Source organism: Ranitomeya imitator, chromosome 5, assembly GCF_032444005.1.
Source record: "Ranitomeya imitator isolate aRanImi1 chromosome 5, aRanImi1.pri, whole genome shotgun sequence".
NCBI lineage: Eukaryota > Metazoa > Chordata > Amphibia > Anura > Dendrobatidae > Ranitomeya > Ranitomeya imitator.
Genome location: NC_091286.1, coordinates 199,090,332 through 199,109,449, shown reverse-complemented (window position 1 = coordinate 199,109,449; position 19,118 = coordinate 199,090,332). Strand labels below are relative to the sequence as shown.

At 42.4% G+C, this 19,118-nt stretch overlaps 1 long non-coding RNA gene across 1 annotated transcript in view; it reads right to left on the bottom strand.

The window, feature by feature from the left end:
- Positions 1-19,118, bottom strand: part of LOC138681715 (uncharacterized) — a 53,393-nt gene that overhangs the window by 4,889 nt on the left and 29,386 nt on the right. The gene's annotated exons all lie outside the window — the stretch shown is intronic.

Sequence of the window (19,118 nt, the reverse complement as noted above, 5' to 3'; positions counted from 1 at the left end):
TCTGCCCCCTCTGGCATCCTTCCCTGAATATTCTGTTTGTTTTATTGTGTGTTTGTTTATTTTCCTATTTTGCCACAGAGTTCAAGAGAAATGGGCCTTTTTAGTCAGTGCTATTTTTTTACGATCTTTATCTAGGGGGTAAGTGCTTACAGGGTAATAATATAGAGAAGCCTAACTACATTTTTCCAGAAAATCCTGTGAGCCCTGCCCCCTTGCTAACAAACATAAAAATTAGTACTATATTAAAAGGCACATATCTCTAAAACCCTTGGACATCTTTAACCCCTTCACCCCAAAGCCTGTTTTCACCTAAGTGACAGGGCCAATTTTTACAATTCTGACCACTGTCACTTTATGAGGTCATAACTCTGAAACGCTTCAACGGATCCCGGTGATTCTGACACTGTTTTCTCGTGACATATTGTACTTCATGATAGTGGTAAAACTTCTTCGATATGACTTGCATTTATTTGTGAAAAAAACAAAAATTTGTCGGAAATTATGAAAATTTAGCAATTTTCAAACTCTTAGTTTTTATGCCCTTAAATTAGAGAGTTATATCACATAATATAGTTAATAAACAACATTTCCCACATGTCTGCTTTACATCAGCACAATTTTGGAAACATAATTTTTTTTTGTTAGGACGTTATAAGGGTTAAAAGTTGACCAGCGATTTCTCATTTTTGCAACAAAATTTGCAAAACCATTTTTTTACGGACCACCTCACACTTGAAGTGACTTTGAGGGGTTTATATGACAGAAAATGCCCAAAAGTGACACCATTCTAAAAACTGCACCCCTCAAGGTACTCAAAACCACATTCAAAAAGTTTATTAACCCTTCAGGTGCTTAACAGGAATTTTTTGAATGTTTAAAAAAATTGAACATTTAACTTTTTTTTTCACAAAATTTTTACTTCAGGTCCAATTTGTTTCATTTTACCAAGGGTAACAGGAGAAATTGGACCACAAAAGTCGTTGTACAATTTGTCCTGAGTACGCCGATACCCCATATGTGGGGGTAAACCACTGTTTGGGCACATGGCAGAGCTCGGAAGGGAAGGAGCGCCATTTGACTTTTCAATGCAAGATTTGCTGGAATTGAGATCGGAGCCCATGTCACGATTGGAGAGCCCCTGATGTGCCTAAACAGTGGAAACCCCCACAAGTGACACCATTTTGGAAAGTAGACCCCCTAAGGAACTAATCTAGATGTGTGGTGAGCACTTTGAACCTCCAAGTGCTTCACAGAAGTTTATAATGTAGAGCCGTAAAAAAAAAATTTATATTAATTTTCACAAAAAATGATCTTTTTGCCCCAAATTTTTTATTTTCCCAAGGGTAAAAGGATAAATTGGACCCCAAAAGTTGTTTTGCAATTTGTCCTGAGTACGTCGATACTTCATATATGGGGATAAACCACTGTTTGAGCGCATGGCAGAGCTCGGAAGGGAAGGAGTGCCATTTGACTTTTCAATGCAAAATTGGCTGGAATTGAGATCGGACGCCATGTCGCATTTGGAGAGCCCCTGACGTGCCTTAACAGTGGAAACCCCCCACAAGTGACCCCATTTTGGAAAGAAGACCCCCTAAGGAACTTATCTAGATGTGTGGTGAGCACTTTTAACCCCCAATTGTTTCACTAAAGTTTAGAATGTAGCATTGTGAAAATTAAAAAATCATTTTTTATTTCCACAAAATGATGTTTTAGCCCGCAATTTTTTTTCCCCAAGGGTAACAGGAGAAATTGGACCACAAATGTTATTGTCCAATTTGTCCTGAGAACGCTGATACCCCATATGTTGGGGGGAACCACTGTTTGGGTGCACGGCAGAGCTCGAAAGGGAAGGAGCGCCATTTGAAATGCAGACTTAGATGGATTGGTCTGCAGGCGTCATGTTGCATTTGCAGAGCCCCTGATGTACCTAAACAGTAGAAACCCCCCACAAGTGACCCCATATTGGAAACTAGACCCCCAAAGGAACTTATCTAGATGTGTTGTGAGAGCTTTGAACCAACAAGTGTTTCACTACAGTTTATAACGCAGAGCCGTGAAAATAAAAAATATTTTTTTTTCCACGAAAATGATATTTTATCCCCTATGTTTTTATTTTCCCAAGGGTAACAGGACAAATTGGACCCCAAAAGTTGTTGTCCAACTTGTCCTGAGAACGCTGATACCCCATATGTTGGGGGGAACCACTGTTTGGGTGCACGGCAGAGCTCGAAAGGGAAGGAGCGCCATTTGAAATGCAGACTTAGATGGATTGGTCTGCAGGCGTCATGTTGCATTTGCAGAGCCCCTGATGTACCTAAACAGTAGAAACCCCCCACAAGTGACCCCATATTGGAAACTAGACCCCCAAAGGAACTTATCTAGATGTGTTGTGAGAGCTTTGAACCAACAAGTGTTTCACTACAGTTTATAACGCAGAGCCATGAAAATAAAAAATATTTTTTTTTCCACGAAAATATTTTATCCCCTATGTTTTTATTTTCCCAAGGGTAACAGGACAAATTGGACCCCAAAAGTTGTTGTCCAACTTGTCCTGAGAACGCTGATACCCCATATGTTGGGGGGAACCACTGTTTGGGCACACAGGAGAACTCGGAAGGGAAGGAGCCCTGTTTTACTTTTTCAAAGCAGAATTGGCTGGAATTGAGATCGGATGCCATGTCGCGTTTGGAGAGCCCCTGATGTGCAGCAGTTTTATTCTTCGGGTCAGTACGATTACAGTGATACCTCATTTATGTAATTTTTTTTATGTTTTGGCGCTTTTACACAATAAAAACTATTTTATATAAAAAAATTATTGTTTTTGCATCGCATTATTCTGAGAGCTATAACTTTTTTATTTCTCTGCTGATGATGCTGTATGGCGGCTTTTTTTTTTCGGGACAAGATGACGTTTTCAGCGGTACCATGGTTATTTATATCCGTCGTTTTGATCGCGTGTTATTCCACTTTTTGTTCGCCTGTATGATAATAAAGCGTTTTTTGCCTTGGTTTTTTTTTTTTGCGGTGTTCACTGAAGGGGTTAACTAGTGGGATAGTTTTATAGAGCGGGTCGTTACGGACGCGGCGATACCAAATATGTGTACATTTATTGTTTTTTTGTTTTTTTTACATAAATAAATGGATTTATTGGGAAATGTTTTTTTTTTTTTTTATTTGGGGATTTTTTTTTTATTTTTTTTTTACACATTCTATTTTTTTTTTTTTTTACTTTCTAACATTGTCCCAGGGTGGGACATCTCTGTATTAGATCAGATCGTTGATCTGACACTGTGCATAGCACACTGTCAGATCAACGATCTGACAGGCAGCTTAGCTGGCTTTCCAGCGCCTGCTCTCAGCAGGCGCCGGCTAGCCAGGTCACTTCATGACCCGGAAGGAGTCCGGCGGCCATCTTGGATCCGGGGACTCCTTCCGGGTCACCGGAGCAACGCGATCTCATTGCGTTGCTCCGGTGGGAGAGCGCAGGGAGCCCCCGTCCCTGCGCGATCCCCCTCTATGCCGCTGTCACTACTGACAGCGGCATCAGAGGGGTTAAATGCCCGCGATCGGCGATAGCACCGATCGTGGGCATTGCTGCGGGGTGTCAGCTGTCATATACAGCTGGCACCCGATCACCGCGGCGCTCAGCGCGAGACCGCGGTGATCGGTGCGCCGTACTAGTACTGCTGCTGGCACTAATGCAGTGCCGGCAGCGCAGTACTAGTACGGCGCATGTCACGAAGGGGTTAAAAAAAAAAACTTGATGGAGCAGCCAGAATAAAATAACAGCTAAAAAATACAGCCAATTTTGACCTGCTGACAGGTCTTATGTAAACCCGTTTTCCTCTCTTCAGGATCCATCTTGAATTTCAGATTTAACTTTATTTTTATTTTTTCCCTCAATGTTCTGTTATCAATCCCTGATGTGTGGGCAGCTACAGACAGTACCATTTCTGCCTGAGGTGGTAATCGTGTGATTATCCTCTCTCCTGTAGTCTATTACCGTATTTTCCGGCGTATAAGACGACTGGGCGTATAAGACGACCCCCAACTTTTCCAGTTAAAATATAAAATCTTCTCAAAAGTCGGGGGTTGTCTTATATGCCGGGTGTCGTCTTATAGGGCGGTCGAAGTATATAGTGGGGGGGAGTGGTCCCGATCACGAGGTGGGGGAGCGCCTCACCAGGAAGGTGTAAGTGAAGCAAACTGTCAGCGTCTGGGATGCCAGGGTTATGCAAATAAGAGAGAGAGAGAGCGGTGCTGTGCCTAGAAAAACACTCCTCTTTCACTAATCTGGCTCACCCTTGTATCCTATTATCTCCTTCTCTGCCTCTGCTTCACTTACACCTTCCCGTTGAGGTGCCCCCTCTCCTTGTCATTGGGGTCACTCCCCCCACAATATGTGGCGACCGCAGCTTACTCCGCACCTGCCCCATAAGACGACACCTGGCGTATAAGACGATACCCGACTTTTGAGAAGATTTTCAAGGGTTAAAAAGTAGTCTTATACGCCAGAAAATGCAGTAGCTAATAGATGATCTGCTCACTGTCCGGAGGCTGAACCGTGATCTTTTATATTATTACTACTGTATGACACTAGCTTTATAATCATCTTCATCAACTATATTTGTTTTTGTCACCCTTTACCTCTCTAATTCCCGGTGGAAAAAGTGTGTGGTACATTCCATGCAATTTCATCATGTCTCATTTTTTGGGTATTTAAAAAAAACTATGGAAACATGTTCGATAAAGTAAATAGCATTCTCGTTGTCTAGATCGCTGCAGCGTCGCTAAATGTGACGGTACCTTTATGGCAGGCATAGAACCAAAGATGGCTTGATAGCATAGAGCTTTTAAATCTGTATCGGGGCATTACAATATTATATTAGTTACAGTGTGTAATTTTAACAATTTTCATCAGCAGTTGTAAAATATGAGGCTAATTGAGTTTTGCAGCTATTATTGAAATACTGCAGGTGTTGTTTTCACAAAGCCACAGTAATAAAGAGAATAGACCAGTAACTGCAATAAGGGAACACGAACATCCCATAGTGTGCAGGTTTTGCATGGACTATATGTGCAGAAAGACTTTGCCACTTGATATTAGTTGATTCATTCGATAAATTGTAATTAGTTTAGATGTTTTTCTTGATAGCTTGTAATATGTCTATGTGTAATAGATCAGTTGAGATTGGAATTTGATCTAGCTATTTATATTGACCCTTTAGTGACAACTAGTACATTCTTTTTACTGACCTCACAAATCAGACAATAGCATCCCAAACGGGTGACAATTCAGCAGCTGTCAGCTGTACACTCTTAGCTGACACATTGCATCAGCCTTGATTGGTGTTGGAAGTAGCCATGTTTTTTTAACCCCTTAGATGCTGCTGTCATTAGTGACTGGCATCTAGATGGTAAACAGAGTGTGGGGGTTCCCTATTTAACCCCATTAGCCGCATTACAGTCACTGCTCACAGCACTGAGATTGACAACTGTAGGTATGCCCCAGCACTGACTGACAGACGGCTCTACAGTGCATCAGTGCAGAATCGGCTGTCAGTCAGTGCAAAGGCAATTTTACTGCTGCCGCTGTCAGTGCTGTGAGCAGTGACTATAATTTCTACGGACACGCCTGTATGACTGCAGTTCATTGCCTCCCAGTACAGTGGCCAGGCATCTTCATAACGTTAATAACCTGCAGATTAACCCTCTATCTTCTGGTCAATAGCATAATCAAATAGGACACGTTCCCTTTAAGGGGAATCTGTCAGCAAGATCAATACTCCCCCAACCACAGACATGGGCATGCAAGTTTTTGAAATGTAACTTTACGGACACATTTATATTTTCCATTTATTGCTTTATTCCAGAGTAATTAACGTTTTAATTCATATGCAAATTATGTTTTAAATGCTCTGGACCTTAACTCCTTCCCGACCTTTGACGCCATGTAGGCGTCATGAAAGTCGGTGCCAATCCGACCCATGACGCCTATGTGGCGTCATGGAAAGATCGCGTCCCTGCAGATCCGGGTGAAAGGGTTAACTCCAATTTCACCCGATCTGCAGGGACAGGGGGAGTGGTAGTACAGCCCAGGGGGGGTGGCTTCACCTCCCCGTGACTACGATCGCTCTGATTGGCTGTTGAAAGTGAAACTGCCAATCAGAGCAATTTGTAATATTTCACCTATTAAAACTGGTGAAATATTACAATCCAGCCATAGCTGATGCTGCAATATCATCGGCCATGCCTGGAAACACTGGTCTGCTCCCCCCCACCCCACCGATCGCCCCCCCAAGTCACCGATCTGTGGTCCGCTTCCCTCCATCCTGTGCTCCGCTCCCCCCCGTGCTCTTGTCTGCTCCCCCCGTGCTCCAATCCCACCCCCCCATGCTCCAATCCAACCCCCCTGCACTCCGATCCACACCCCCATGCTCCAATCCACCCCCCCGTGCTCCAATCCAAGTATATGGGGTACCAGCATACTCAGGACAAACTGCGCAACAATTACTGGGGTCCAATTTCTCCTGTTACTCTTGTGAAAATAAAAAATTGCTTGCTAAAACATTATTTTTGAGGAAAGAAAAATGATTTTTTATTTTCACGGCTCTGCGTTGTAAACGTCTGTGAAGCACTTGGGGGTTCAAAGTGCTCCCCACATATCTAGATAAGTTCCTTGGGGGGTCTAGTTTCCAAAATGGGGTCACTTGTGGGGGGTTTCTACTGTTTAGGCACACCAGGGGCTCTGCAAACGCAACGAGATGCCCGCAGACCATTCCATCAAAGTCTGCATTTCAAAAGTCACTACTTCCCTTCTGAGCCCCGACGTGTGCCCAAACAGTGGTTTACCCCCACACATGGGGTATCAGCGTACTCAGGAGAAACTGGAAAACAACTTTTGGGGTCCAATTTCTCCTGTAACCCTTGGGAAAATAAAAAATTGCGGGCTGAAAAATCATTTTTGAGAAAACAAATTTATTTTTTTTATGGCGTTATAAACTTCTGTGAAGCACTTGGGGGTTCAAAGTGCTCACCACACATCTAGATTAGTTCCTTTGGGGGTCTAGTTTCCAAAATGGGGTCATTTGTGGGGGATCTACAATGTTTAGGCACACAGGGGCTCTCCAAACGTGACATGGTGTCCGCTAATGATTGGAGCTAATTTTCCATTTAAAAAGCCAAATGGCGTGCCTTCCCTTCCGAGCCCTGCCGTGTGCTCAAACAGTGGTTTACCCCCACATATGAGGTATCGGCGTACTCTGGAGAAATTGCCCAACAAATTTTAGGATCCATTTTATCCTATTACCCTTGGCAAAATAGGAAATTCCAGGCTAAAAAATCATTTTTGAGGAAAGAAAAATTATTTTTTATTTTCATGGCTCTGCGTTATAAACTTCTGTGAAGCACCTGGGGGTTTAAAGTGTTCAATATGCATCTAGATAAGTTCCTTGGGGGGTCTAGTTTCCAAAATGGGGTCACTTGTGGGGGAGCTCCAATGTTTAGGCACACAGGGGCTCTCCAAACGTGAGATGGTGTCCGCTAACAATTGGAGCTAATTTTCCATTTAAAAAGTCAAATGGCGCGCCTTCCCTTCCGAGCCCTGCCGTGTGCTCAAACAGTGGTTTACCCCCACATATGAGTTATCGGCGTACTCTGGAGAAATTGCCCAACAAATTTTAGGATCCATTTTATCCTATTACCCATGTGAAAATGAAAAAATTGAGGCGGAAAGAAATTTTTTGTGAAAAAAAGTACTTTTTTATTTTTACGGATCAATTTGTGAAGCACCTGAGGGTTTAAAGTGCTCACTATGCATCTAAATAACTTCCTTGGGGCGTCTAGTTTCCAAGATGGGGTCACTTGTGGGGGAGCTCCAATTTTTAGGCACACGGGGGCTCTCCAAACGTGACATGGTGTCCGCTAAAGAGTGGAGCCAATTTTTCATTCAAAAAGTCAAATGGCGCTCCTTCCCTTCCAAGCCCTGCCGTGCGCCCAAACAGTGGTTTATAATACGTGGAAGATAGCCGTAGGCACTACTATAAGTTGTGGTGCACAAGTAGGTGCCCAAACCGTACTTATGTTGTAGATAAACTTGGCACACACGTGGTCAAATGAAAGTGAGATTTAATTGAAAGAGAGTACATACAATATTGACGTTTCGGTCTTAGGTTAGACCTTCATCAATGTACCTCTCTTAGAGTATTTCATAGACTGATGTACTAATAGGAGATTAATCCCTCTGCTTGTGGCTGGTGCAGCTATAAATAGCCGGCTACACTGGGCGCCGGTGCTGTGCTGGACGCGGCTTCCACCGCACAGCATCGGCGCCCAGTGTAGCCGGCTATTTATAGCCACAAGCAGAGGGATTAATCTCCTATTAGTACATCAGTCTATGAAATACTCTAAGCGAGGTACATTGATGAAGGTCTAACCTAAGACCGAAACGTCAATATTGTATGTACTCTCTTTCAATTAAATCTAACTTTCATTTGACTACGTGTGTGCCAAGTTTATCTACAAACAGTGGTTTACCCCCACATATGAGGTATCAGCGTACTCGGGACAAATCGGACAACAACTTTTGTGGTTCAGTTTCTCCTTTTACCATTGGGAAAAATAAAAAAAATTGTTGCTAAAAGATCATTTTTGTGACTAAAAAGTTACATGTTCATTTTTTCCTTCCATGTTGCTTCTGCTGCTGTGAAGCACCTGAAGGGTTAATAAACTTCTTGAATGTGGTTTTGTGCACCTTGAGGGGTGCAGTTTTTAGAATGGTGTCACTTTTGGGTATTTTCAGCCATATAGACCCCTCAAACTGACTTCAAATGTGAGGTGGTCCCTAAAAAAATGGTTTTGTAAATTTCGTTGTAAAAATGAGAAATCGCTGGTCAAATTTTAACCCTTATAACTTCCTAGCAAAAAAAAATTTTGTTTCCAAAATTGTGCTGATGTAAAGTATACATGTGGGAAATGTTATTTATTAACTATTTTGTGTCACATAACTCTCTGGTTTAACAATAAAAATTCGAAATGTGAAAATTGCAAAATTTTCGCTAAATTTCCGTTTTTATCACAAATAAACGCAGAATTTATTGACCTAAATTTACCACTAACATGAAGCCCAATATATCACGAAAAAACATTTTCAGAACCGCTAGGATCCATTGAAGCGTTCCCGAGTTATTACCTCATAAAGGGACACTGGTCAGAATTGTAAAAAATGGCCAAGTCATTAAGGTCAAAATAGGCTGGGTCATGAAGGGGTTAAAGGAAATCTTTCAGTAGGTTTTTGCTACCTCATCTGAGAGCAGCCTGATGTAGGCAAAGAAAAGCTGAACCCAACCATGAATCACTTAAGGTACCGTCACACTCAGCGACGCTGCAGCAATATAGACAACGAGCCGATCGCTGCAGCGTCGCTGTTTAGGTTGCTATAGAGACGTCAAACACGGCAACACCAGAACTATGCAGGAGCGATCCAGTGACGTACTTATCGTTCTCGCTGGTTGTTAGCTCCATGTAAAAACATTGCTGGCATCGTTGCTTTTGCTGTCAAACATGACGAATCACGCCGACCTGACGACCAAATAAAATTCTGGACTTCTAGCTACGACCAGCGATGTCACAGCAGGATCCTGATCGCTGCTGCGTGTCAAACACAACGAGATCACTATCAAGGCAATCTTGCCTTGTGCAGGCATGTACTACGGAGGACAGAGAATGAACTTCAATCCAATATTGCAGCCAGCATGCAGCGAGCGGGTAAGGAAAGGGTGAATCAAAAACCCCAAAACGCCGCCTCCACGGCTGAAGATTGTTCCCTCCAAATTCAGGTGACAGTGTCCCTTTAAAGCCTTGATAAAGCTGTTTGATAAGACAGAGACAGCTCACTAACTAATTTTGGTGTCTGATAACATGCAAGCAATGATCTATCAAGCTAAAGAGAGGGGTGTTGGACAGTGATCCACCCTGGGTCACAGTGGCTTGTTAGTGGTCTGCCACACCAAAAGTACTTACCATAGCATTTAATTTTCATTCTTATGCAAATGTATTAATTACTTGGGAATACAGCAAGAAATAGAACATATAGGGCTTGCTCACACAAGCAGATAGAAATCGGATCAATGTTATCTGAATCTGGAAAATCGCAGCATGTTATGATTGACTTTGGAAATTGGTTGACACGCACCCATTCAAGTCTATGGGTGTGTGTAAAACATCCGTGGAGTCAGGCAATGGAGAAGATGGAGAAAATAAAGGGGTATTCCAATCTCAAAGATCCTATCCCAATATGTAGGTATAATAATAATATTAGCAAACATCTCCAATTAGAAATGTAGTATAGTTTTTTTATTCACTGTCTCTTTCCTCATGTGCAGGCATTGCAGGACCTTAGGTATCCATAGTTACGACCACTGATAAAGTGACAGCTAGTTGCTAGACATGCACTGCCTGAGTTCATACAGCCAGTGCCTGATACATGCTGCTGCTGCCGCCCACACATTGTGCAGCATGTATCCGGTGCCAGGTTCTCATTAAGGAATATTAGTAAGCTTATTCATTGTACTAGATGGTGGCCCGATTCTAACGCATCGGGTATTCTAGAATATGCATATAGTTTATTTATGAAGATTTCAGAATAATGCAAGGAATACACAGAATTTTCTGAGTAAAATATATTTATTATCATTAAATTTTATTGCTCATAGAACTTAATACAATTGAATGAAATTAGGAAACAGATCATCAAAATACATAAGCCATTACATGACTATCTAACTGTATTTAAATAAATCATCGAACAAAAGAAGTACATCGACACTAATGTATTTGTTAACAATATCAACTCAAAATATTTTTGTACACCACATTTTTAGTGAATACCTTTTCACTACCTATAAGCAACTTTCCTTGTAACGGGGTAGGAAGAACTTGCACCTTGACGTTGGATCTCATTTTAACTCTTGAAAATGCAACGTAGAGTTGTCAATGACCAAAAACAGGCTCCGGTAGATATATGCCAACACGGTGTAGAGCTTGACCTTGTGACTTGTTTATTGTCATGGCAAAAGATGGTTTAACTGGAAACTGTCGACGCCGAAGCCTAAATGGAAGACCGGTGTCTGAAGGACATACCGTAAATCAATCTGTGGAATGAACACTTTATCTCCTTTTCCTGATCCAGTGATCACTCTTGCTTGAATGACGTTAGAATGGAGACCAGTAACAATATGGCGAGTTCCATTACATAGACCATTGTTTGTATTTAGATTCCGCAGCAACATTATGATTGTTCCAACTTTGAGTTGTAGTCTGTGGGATGGCATTCCTGATGGCGTAAGACTATTTAAAAATTCAACTGGATAATGCTCTCGTTCATCTTCATTATCTACATCCACTGAATCATCACTATTGTACAACTTATACTCTCCAGGCATTCTATCCATCACACGGGAATTTAGCAGAGCCACGTCATCGTTCTTGGGACAGAGAATTGCATGAGAAGAGGCCCTCTCAACACTACTTTGGTCGTTCATATCAATTTCAATGAATTATCCAAAAACATCACTTACGATGCAGTCAGTGCACAACATGTCTTCTGGTATTTCAATAATGTCTTCTCCAAAGTTGTATTCGTTGCTAAGTTCACCGTTACCAAGTTTAAGAAGCCAGTTGCTATACTCTGGGTCAGAAGATCGCATGTTGTTAATTAGTTGGAGCTTATTAAACTGTTTCCAAAGGTCAGCCATTTTTAAGCTGGACTCAATAACATCTGTTCTTGTTCCATTTGGTATGACTGGAAGGCATTGCCTAAAATCTCCGCCAATAACAAAAACTTTACCCCCAAACGGAATTTCATTTTTTTCAGCAACATTTGTAGTCATTACTTCACGCAGAAGTCTGTCAATTAAGCTCAAAGTGTATTTGGGTGCCATGGTGCACTCGTCAAGTATGAAAAGATTTGCGTTCTTTAACAGTTTTCCTGCAAATGTGTCTTGTTTTATTCTGGAAACAGAGATTTTGTTGACTGGAACTGGTATCCCAAAGAGTAAATGTTGTAGCCGATGGCAATACGACTTTTCCCAACCCTCTAACGTGATGCATTAAAATTTCATAGAGGTATGTTTTACTGCTCCCTCCTGGACCGTCAATAAAGAAACATTTTGGCCTTGCATCTGCTTGGTTTTCTATAGCGCTCACAATAGTATCATATGCAATCCGTTGTTCATTTAAGGAGTTTCTTTTCTCTGCTGCCAACAATACTTCGTAAGCTTCGTCATACTCTGGAACTTGTGGAACTTGAATTGCAGGCTGTGGCAAATTAAAGTCTGAAATCGTTTTTCCATGCAGTAGTAAGACATTTTTGGACATCTTGCATGGCCTAAGATTCGCAAATTTGACAATTTCCACTTCTTTTGTGAAAATGTAAGCAGTAATCCTCGATTAGATCTTCTTTAAAATTTGCCCAAAGTTGAGCCGGATTTGTAGGTGGTTCAAATACACAGATGTAGGCAAACAATTCACGAAGTTGCTTAGGCATATGTAGGGCAACTGCGTCTTCTAAAGTAAGTCTCCACACAGTATCATCCAATAGAAGTCCTAAAGCCAAAGCTGCAGCTTTAAATGTATCCTGCAATACTCCGTTAACTGTTTTCAAGTCGTCATAACTTGTAGCTCCTTTGACATGCAGTAGTAACAGCCGAAGGCAATATCTTTCTTGATCCTTGACACTAACAGTATACATGCGTCCAATTATTCTGCTAACTCCTCGTTGTCTTGGATTCCAAGTTTTATTCCAAACGTAATGCTCTGGAGTTTCTCGGTACAAATACTGCTTCGCGTTTTCTTGACGTTGGTTCAGCAAAAACCATTCCATTAATGTTGACGTCGTGCTTAAAGTTTTTGAGACATCTTTGACTTCAGTATCTTCAAAGAAATAAAGCTGCTGTTGATTTGGTAAATGAATAGCTAAACGTATAATGGCATGGGACTGTGAATGCATTGGAAATGCAAATATTCTCAAAGCGGCTTCTGGAGCACTAACGTATCTTGAGTCAACAAAAGTTGATGATTCATCGTGATTGACTGTTTTCTGTTGTATTTCTATGTTAGCTTTGTCATGCCCCTTGTAGAGATACTTGAAAAGATATTTTACACTTTTTATTGAAGCACAGATTTCTACGTTGATGTGACAGTTGTAGCGTTTTGATAAGTATGGGTTGTATGGGACTATCCATGAGTTATTTATAATTTTTTTGTTGCAAACAATGTTATCAATGTGTTGTCGCCGGTGGGATGGGAAGCCATCCAAGTCTTTAATAGTGTGCTGTTTCAACTCCTTGGGAAACCCTTTTGTACACTTTCCGTTTTCCATGCATGGACTTTTTGGATTTGCTACACCACATGGGCCATGAACCATATGATAGACTACAATATTATACAGTTCAGGATACTTTTCTTGGTTAGGAATTTCAGCCCACACTATGTTGTCAATTTCTTCCTCCGTACGAAACTTGGAATCTGCGTCTAAGATAATTAGTATATGCGCATGTGGGAGACCTCGTTTCTGAAACTCTATGACGTGTACCATTGCTACGACTGTTCCAAAAAGCCCATTTTTTATGTCTTTCAAAAGGCTGCTGAGTTTCAGTCGAAATACGCGTGCGACTAAGTCCGGTAGATTTTCAGTAATTTCCGGACATTTAGGATTACAGGTCATTGTCACAAAAATGTCAGGTCTTCCATACTTTGTTACTATTGCCATTGCATCTTGATAACGCTGTTGCATGTTACCTACCTTCAAACAACAGCGGGAGAATTACTATTTTTCCAATTGGAATTTCTTTTTCAATTGATTGTTTTTGCAAATGTTCTTGAAGAACGCAGTAGTCTTCAACTTTAAGTTGTTTTTGTCTCATTCTTATGAAATTTAGAAGATTAGCTTCAATTTTAACATATGCGTCAACTAAGTACTGTTGTGTCAGTTTCCCACCGTTTAAAATAGGATTGAAGTAATTTCGGACAGACAGAAGAAAACTAGTATTGCAGCTGTGTAATTCTTCTTGAAGTTCCTTGCTGGTTTAGGTTTTCATGCCACCCTTTGATCACCTCTTGGAAAGAATAGCGGATACAGAAGAGCATCAAGGTTGCTGTGCAAAATGCTAATTCGTTGTGTCTTAGGAACCAAAGGATTGTTTTGGTCTGGCTTAAGATGGACTAATATATCCCTTTGAAAAGGAGGCTCTCCATCATCATTTTGAAAAACAACTGCGACCTCACTTACACGTGGTTTGTTGTAAAGTTGGGGATTCTGTTTACGTTCTTGTTTAATGGCCATGACAATACACGGCATTTCCGTACCATTTTGTATAGCCCTCTGTTCCTCCTCAGCTTCGACGTCTTTTAGCATGCAATATGCAGCAGCAAATGGGCTTATTTTTTGTAAATATTCTGCAATTTGGTTCATCAGTTCAGCATCACACTTTTCGTTTTCTTTCAGATTCATCCTTTGTTCTTATAGCCTCATTTGTATCAATGATGTATAATTGTGCAAATTTTGGTGGTTGTCCTATTTCTGGGTGAAGTGTTCCAGTGCGGTGGTAGATCTGGCCGTGAATTTTAAAACAATATGGTCCGAATCCAGGGGGCAGTGCAATGTTGGCACCAAATGAAGCAAACGCATGATAACTGTTAATGCTTCTGATATTTTCCATAAAATTTCTACTGTGTTGATGCGTTCCTTTCATCAACTGCTCAAACAGATCTGAGTAGTGAGGTCTCGTTAGCATAACTTTTCCTTTTTGGCAGCATTGAGTAAACTGATTGTCAGATGGTTTTTCATCAATGAAATTCTGAGAGTCGCATTTAGAACAAACTGAATTCATATTCCCACAGAACTGTTCAATAATTGTACTTTCATTGTCTGTTACGTAATGTGCAAATTGTTGAATATTGTCCTGGGCTTGCCTTAGTTGGTAGAGCATTCTTTTTTTATGAATTTGGTGATCATGTTGTTCCTGTCGTACAACAGTTTGTTGTGGTGTCTCCTGTTGGCGACGTTGTCTGTGAGATTCCACATTCTGGGCTTGTCTGGCGGCAGTTTGTTGTGATGTCTCCTGTTCCCGATGTTGTCTGTGAGATTCCACATCCTGGGCTTGTCTGGCGGCAGTTTGTTGTGATGTCTCCTGTTCCCGACGTTGTCTGTGAGATTCCACATCGTGGGCTTGTCTGGCGGCAGTTTGTTGTGATGTCTCCTGTTTCTGACGTTGTCTGTGAGATTCCACATCCTGGGCTTGTCTAGCGGCAGTTTGTTGAAGTGTCTGTTGCTCTCGACGTTGTCCTTGCCTTGCTGCTGCTTTTCTGTCATCCTCATTGGCGTATTTTCGCTTGCGACCCATTCTAAGACAGAAAGCGTAAATCGTGATAGCATACAGTAAAGAAGTATCTGTTCAGCGCGCTGTGACTGACAGAAAGTGTTCATCAAACGTGACTGAACTACGTGGCACTGTAACTGACAGAAAATCATAATTAAACGTGACTGAACTACATGGCACTGTGACTGACAGAAAATGTTCATTAAACGTGACTGAGCTATGTCACATTGTGACTGACAGAAACTGTTCATTTAATTTGACTGAACTACATGGCACTGTGACTGATCTGACAGAACTTATTCAGTAAATGTGAGTGAACTATGTCTCGCTGTGAGTGGGGGTTAAAATGCATGCCAATATCGCTTATTGGTCGCGGCCGGCAGGCACGACCAATCAGTGAAGCTTGATTCAAATCCCACGCCAATTCTCGGTTGGACTGGGCCTGTCCCACCTCCGGCCACGAATTGGCGCGGGATTTGAACCACGCTTCGCTGATTAGTCGCGGCATGCTAGCGGCGACCAGAGACAGGCGCAGTCCGGCCTGAAGCATTGTTCAAATTCTGCGCCAATTCGCGGCCAGACTACACCTTTTGCTGATTAGTCGTGGCCGGCCGCAACCAATCACCAAAACGGTGTTTAAATCCCACACCAATCAGCGACAGGCGTAGTCCGGCCGTGAATTGGCGCAAAATTTAAACACCGCTTCGCTGATTGGTCGTGTGCTGTGTTTAAATCCCGCGCCAATGTCGGTGATCTACGTGGCATTGTGACTGACAGAAAATGTTAATTAAACGTGACTGAACTATGACTCATTGTGACTGACAGAAAGTGTTCATTAAACGGGACTGAACTACGTGGCACTATGACTGACAGAAAATGTTCATTAAACATGTCTGGACTACGTGGCACTATGACTGACAGAAAGTGTTCATTAAACGTGACTGAAATACATGGCACTATGACTGACAGAAAATGTTCATTAAATGTGACTGAACTATGTGGCGCTATGACTGACCGAAAATGTTCATTAAACGTGACTGAACTATGTGGCACTATGACTGTCACGGATCGCTGGTGTCACTTTTTCGTCACGTGCCTGCTCTCACACGTGACTTTGGGTTGTGCCTGCAATGGTTAATCTATCTCCCCACTCTCCATCTAGCATTCAACCTCTGTCCTATGCTGTAAGGGGAGCATAAATCACACACCGACCCAGGCCACACACCCGCTCATATGCGCTGCCACCACTCATCGAATACACGAGCGATGAGTCCCAGAAATAACTAATAAAAATATGTTTATCACTCATAAGGCTCACACACCTCTAGGCTATGGATTCTTTAGAACATTCAAGGTTCAACTTATTAAAGGTTTATATTTTAATAGAAAAAGGTTCAATGCTTACAATAATAAAAAGGTATAAAAATATGATAATAAAAAGACATACAACTTATGCAAAACAGTATCAAATAAACAGCAGAAAACTTACAGAAATCATCTAACTTGTAGTCTGCTTTCTGCTCCCTGAGGGGGGGGGGGTGAATGTAGTTGTGGAACACATCAGCTTTTCAGGCTGCCCTCATCATGTGAACACAATTCTCTGTCTGCAGCCTAAATTTATAACTTTGGTCTGAGGTCAGGTTTCTAGACCAGCCTCCCAGGTTAATATCATAATTGCGGTCTGTTTGATTGGGCACGGCCGCTCTACCAATGAATATATATTCTTTTCCTCTGGGACACGTGTGAAATGGTCCCCAGGGATACCTTCCCTCAGGCCACGATTTAGCCTCTCCCCTCCAAGATCTCAGAGGTGTCAAGTGTTCCTTTTGTTCTTTGGCCTTAGCCAGACCCCCTGGTGAGATCTGGAGACAGAATTCTTAAGGTACCGTCACACTAAGCGACGCTGCAGCGATACCGACAACGATCCGGATCGCTGCAGCATCGTTTGGTCACTGGAGAGCTGTCACACAGACAGTTCTCCAGCGACCAACGATCCCGAGGTCCCCAGTAACCAGGGTAAACATCGGGTTACTAAGCGCAGGGCCGCGCTTAGTAACCCGATGTTTACCCTGGTTACAAGAGTAAAAGTAAAAAAAAACAAACACTACATACTTACCTTCTGCTGTCTGTCCCCGGCGCTGTGCTTTCCTGCACTGACTGTGAGCACAGCGGCCGGAAAGCAGAGCGGTGACGTCACCGCTCTGCTTTCCGGCCGCTGTGCTTAACACAGGGCAGAGAAGCAGACTCCGAGGGACAGACAGCGGAAGGTAAGTATGAAGCGTTTTTTTTTTTTTACTTTTACGCTGGTAACCAGGGTAAACATCGGGTTACTAAGCGCGGCCCTGCGCTTAGTAACCCGATGTTTACCCTGGTTACCAGCGAAGACATTGCTGAATCGGTGTCACACACGCCGATTCAGCGATGTCAGCAGGAAGTCCAGCGACAAAATAAAGTGCTGGACTTTCTGCAGCGACCAACGACATCACAGCAGGATTCTGATCGCTGCTGTGTGTCAAACTGAACGATATCGCTAGCCAGGATGCTGCAAGGTCACGGATCGCTAGCGATATCGTTTAGTGTGACGGTACCTTTACTCTTCCCAAGGAAGTACATGTTAACACCTAGGTGCCACTGGCCTTCAGGACAGATGCTACATTATCACTAGTCACACATATAACCCTAGACAGATGTCAGATGTCACTACACACATATAGATATATATAATATATATACACATTTCACCACAATGACTGACAGAAAATGTTAATTAAACGTGACTGAACTACGTGGCCCTATGACTGACAGAAAGTGTTCAATAAACGTGACTGAACCACGTGGCAGTATGACTGACAGAAAGTGTTCATTAAACGTGATTGAACTACGTGGCACTATGACTGACAGAAAATGTTCATTAAACGTGACTGAACTACGTGGCACTATGACTGACAGAAAATGTTCATTAAACGTGACTGAAATACGTGGCACTATGACTGACAGAAAATGTTCATTAAACGTCACTGAACTATGTCACATTGTGACTGACAGAAACTGTTCATTAAACGTAACTGAACTATTACACAATGTGACTGACAGAAAGTGTTCATTAAATTCGACTGAACTATGTGGCACCGTGACTGACCTGACAGAACTTGTTCAGTAAACTTCAGTGAACTGCGTCTTTCTGTCAGTGGGGGTTAAATTGTGCGCCAATATCGCTGATTGGTCGCGGCCAGCGTGCCGTGATCAATCAGAGACAGGCACAGGCCTGAAGGATTGTTCAAATCCCACGCCTATTGGCGGCCGGTTTAAGCCTGTAGCTGATCAGCGAAAGGCGCAGTCCAGCCGTGAAATGGTGGGGGATTTAAATCATGCTTGGCTGATTGCTCGCGCCCAGCCGGCGCGACCAATCAGCCACATTGCCGCGGGATTTAAATCCCGCTTCGCTGATTGGGCGCGACCAATCAGCGAATCGGGATTTAAATCCCACGGCAATGTCGCTGATTGGTGGCACGTGCCGGCTGAGCGCACGTCATCACCTCGCGAGACCGCAATGCATGGACCCGAGCGTCGCGAGGAGCAAGAAAGGCCTGGGCTGTATCCGGGGGCCGACAGAAGGTGAGTATATAATGATTTTTTTTTTATTTTTTTTATTTTTAACATTAGATCTTTTTACTATTGATGCTGCATAGGCAGCATCAATAGTAAAAAGTTGGTCACTCAGGGTTAATAGCATCGTGATTT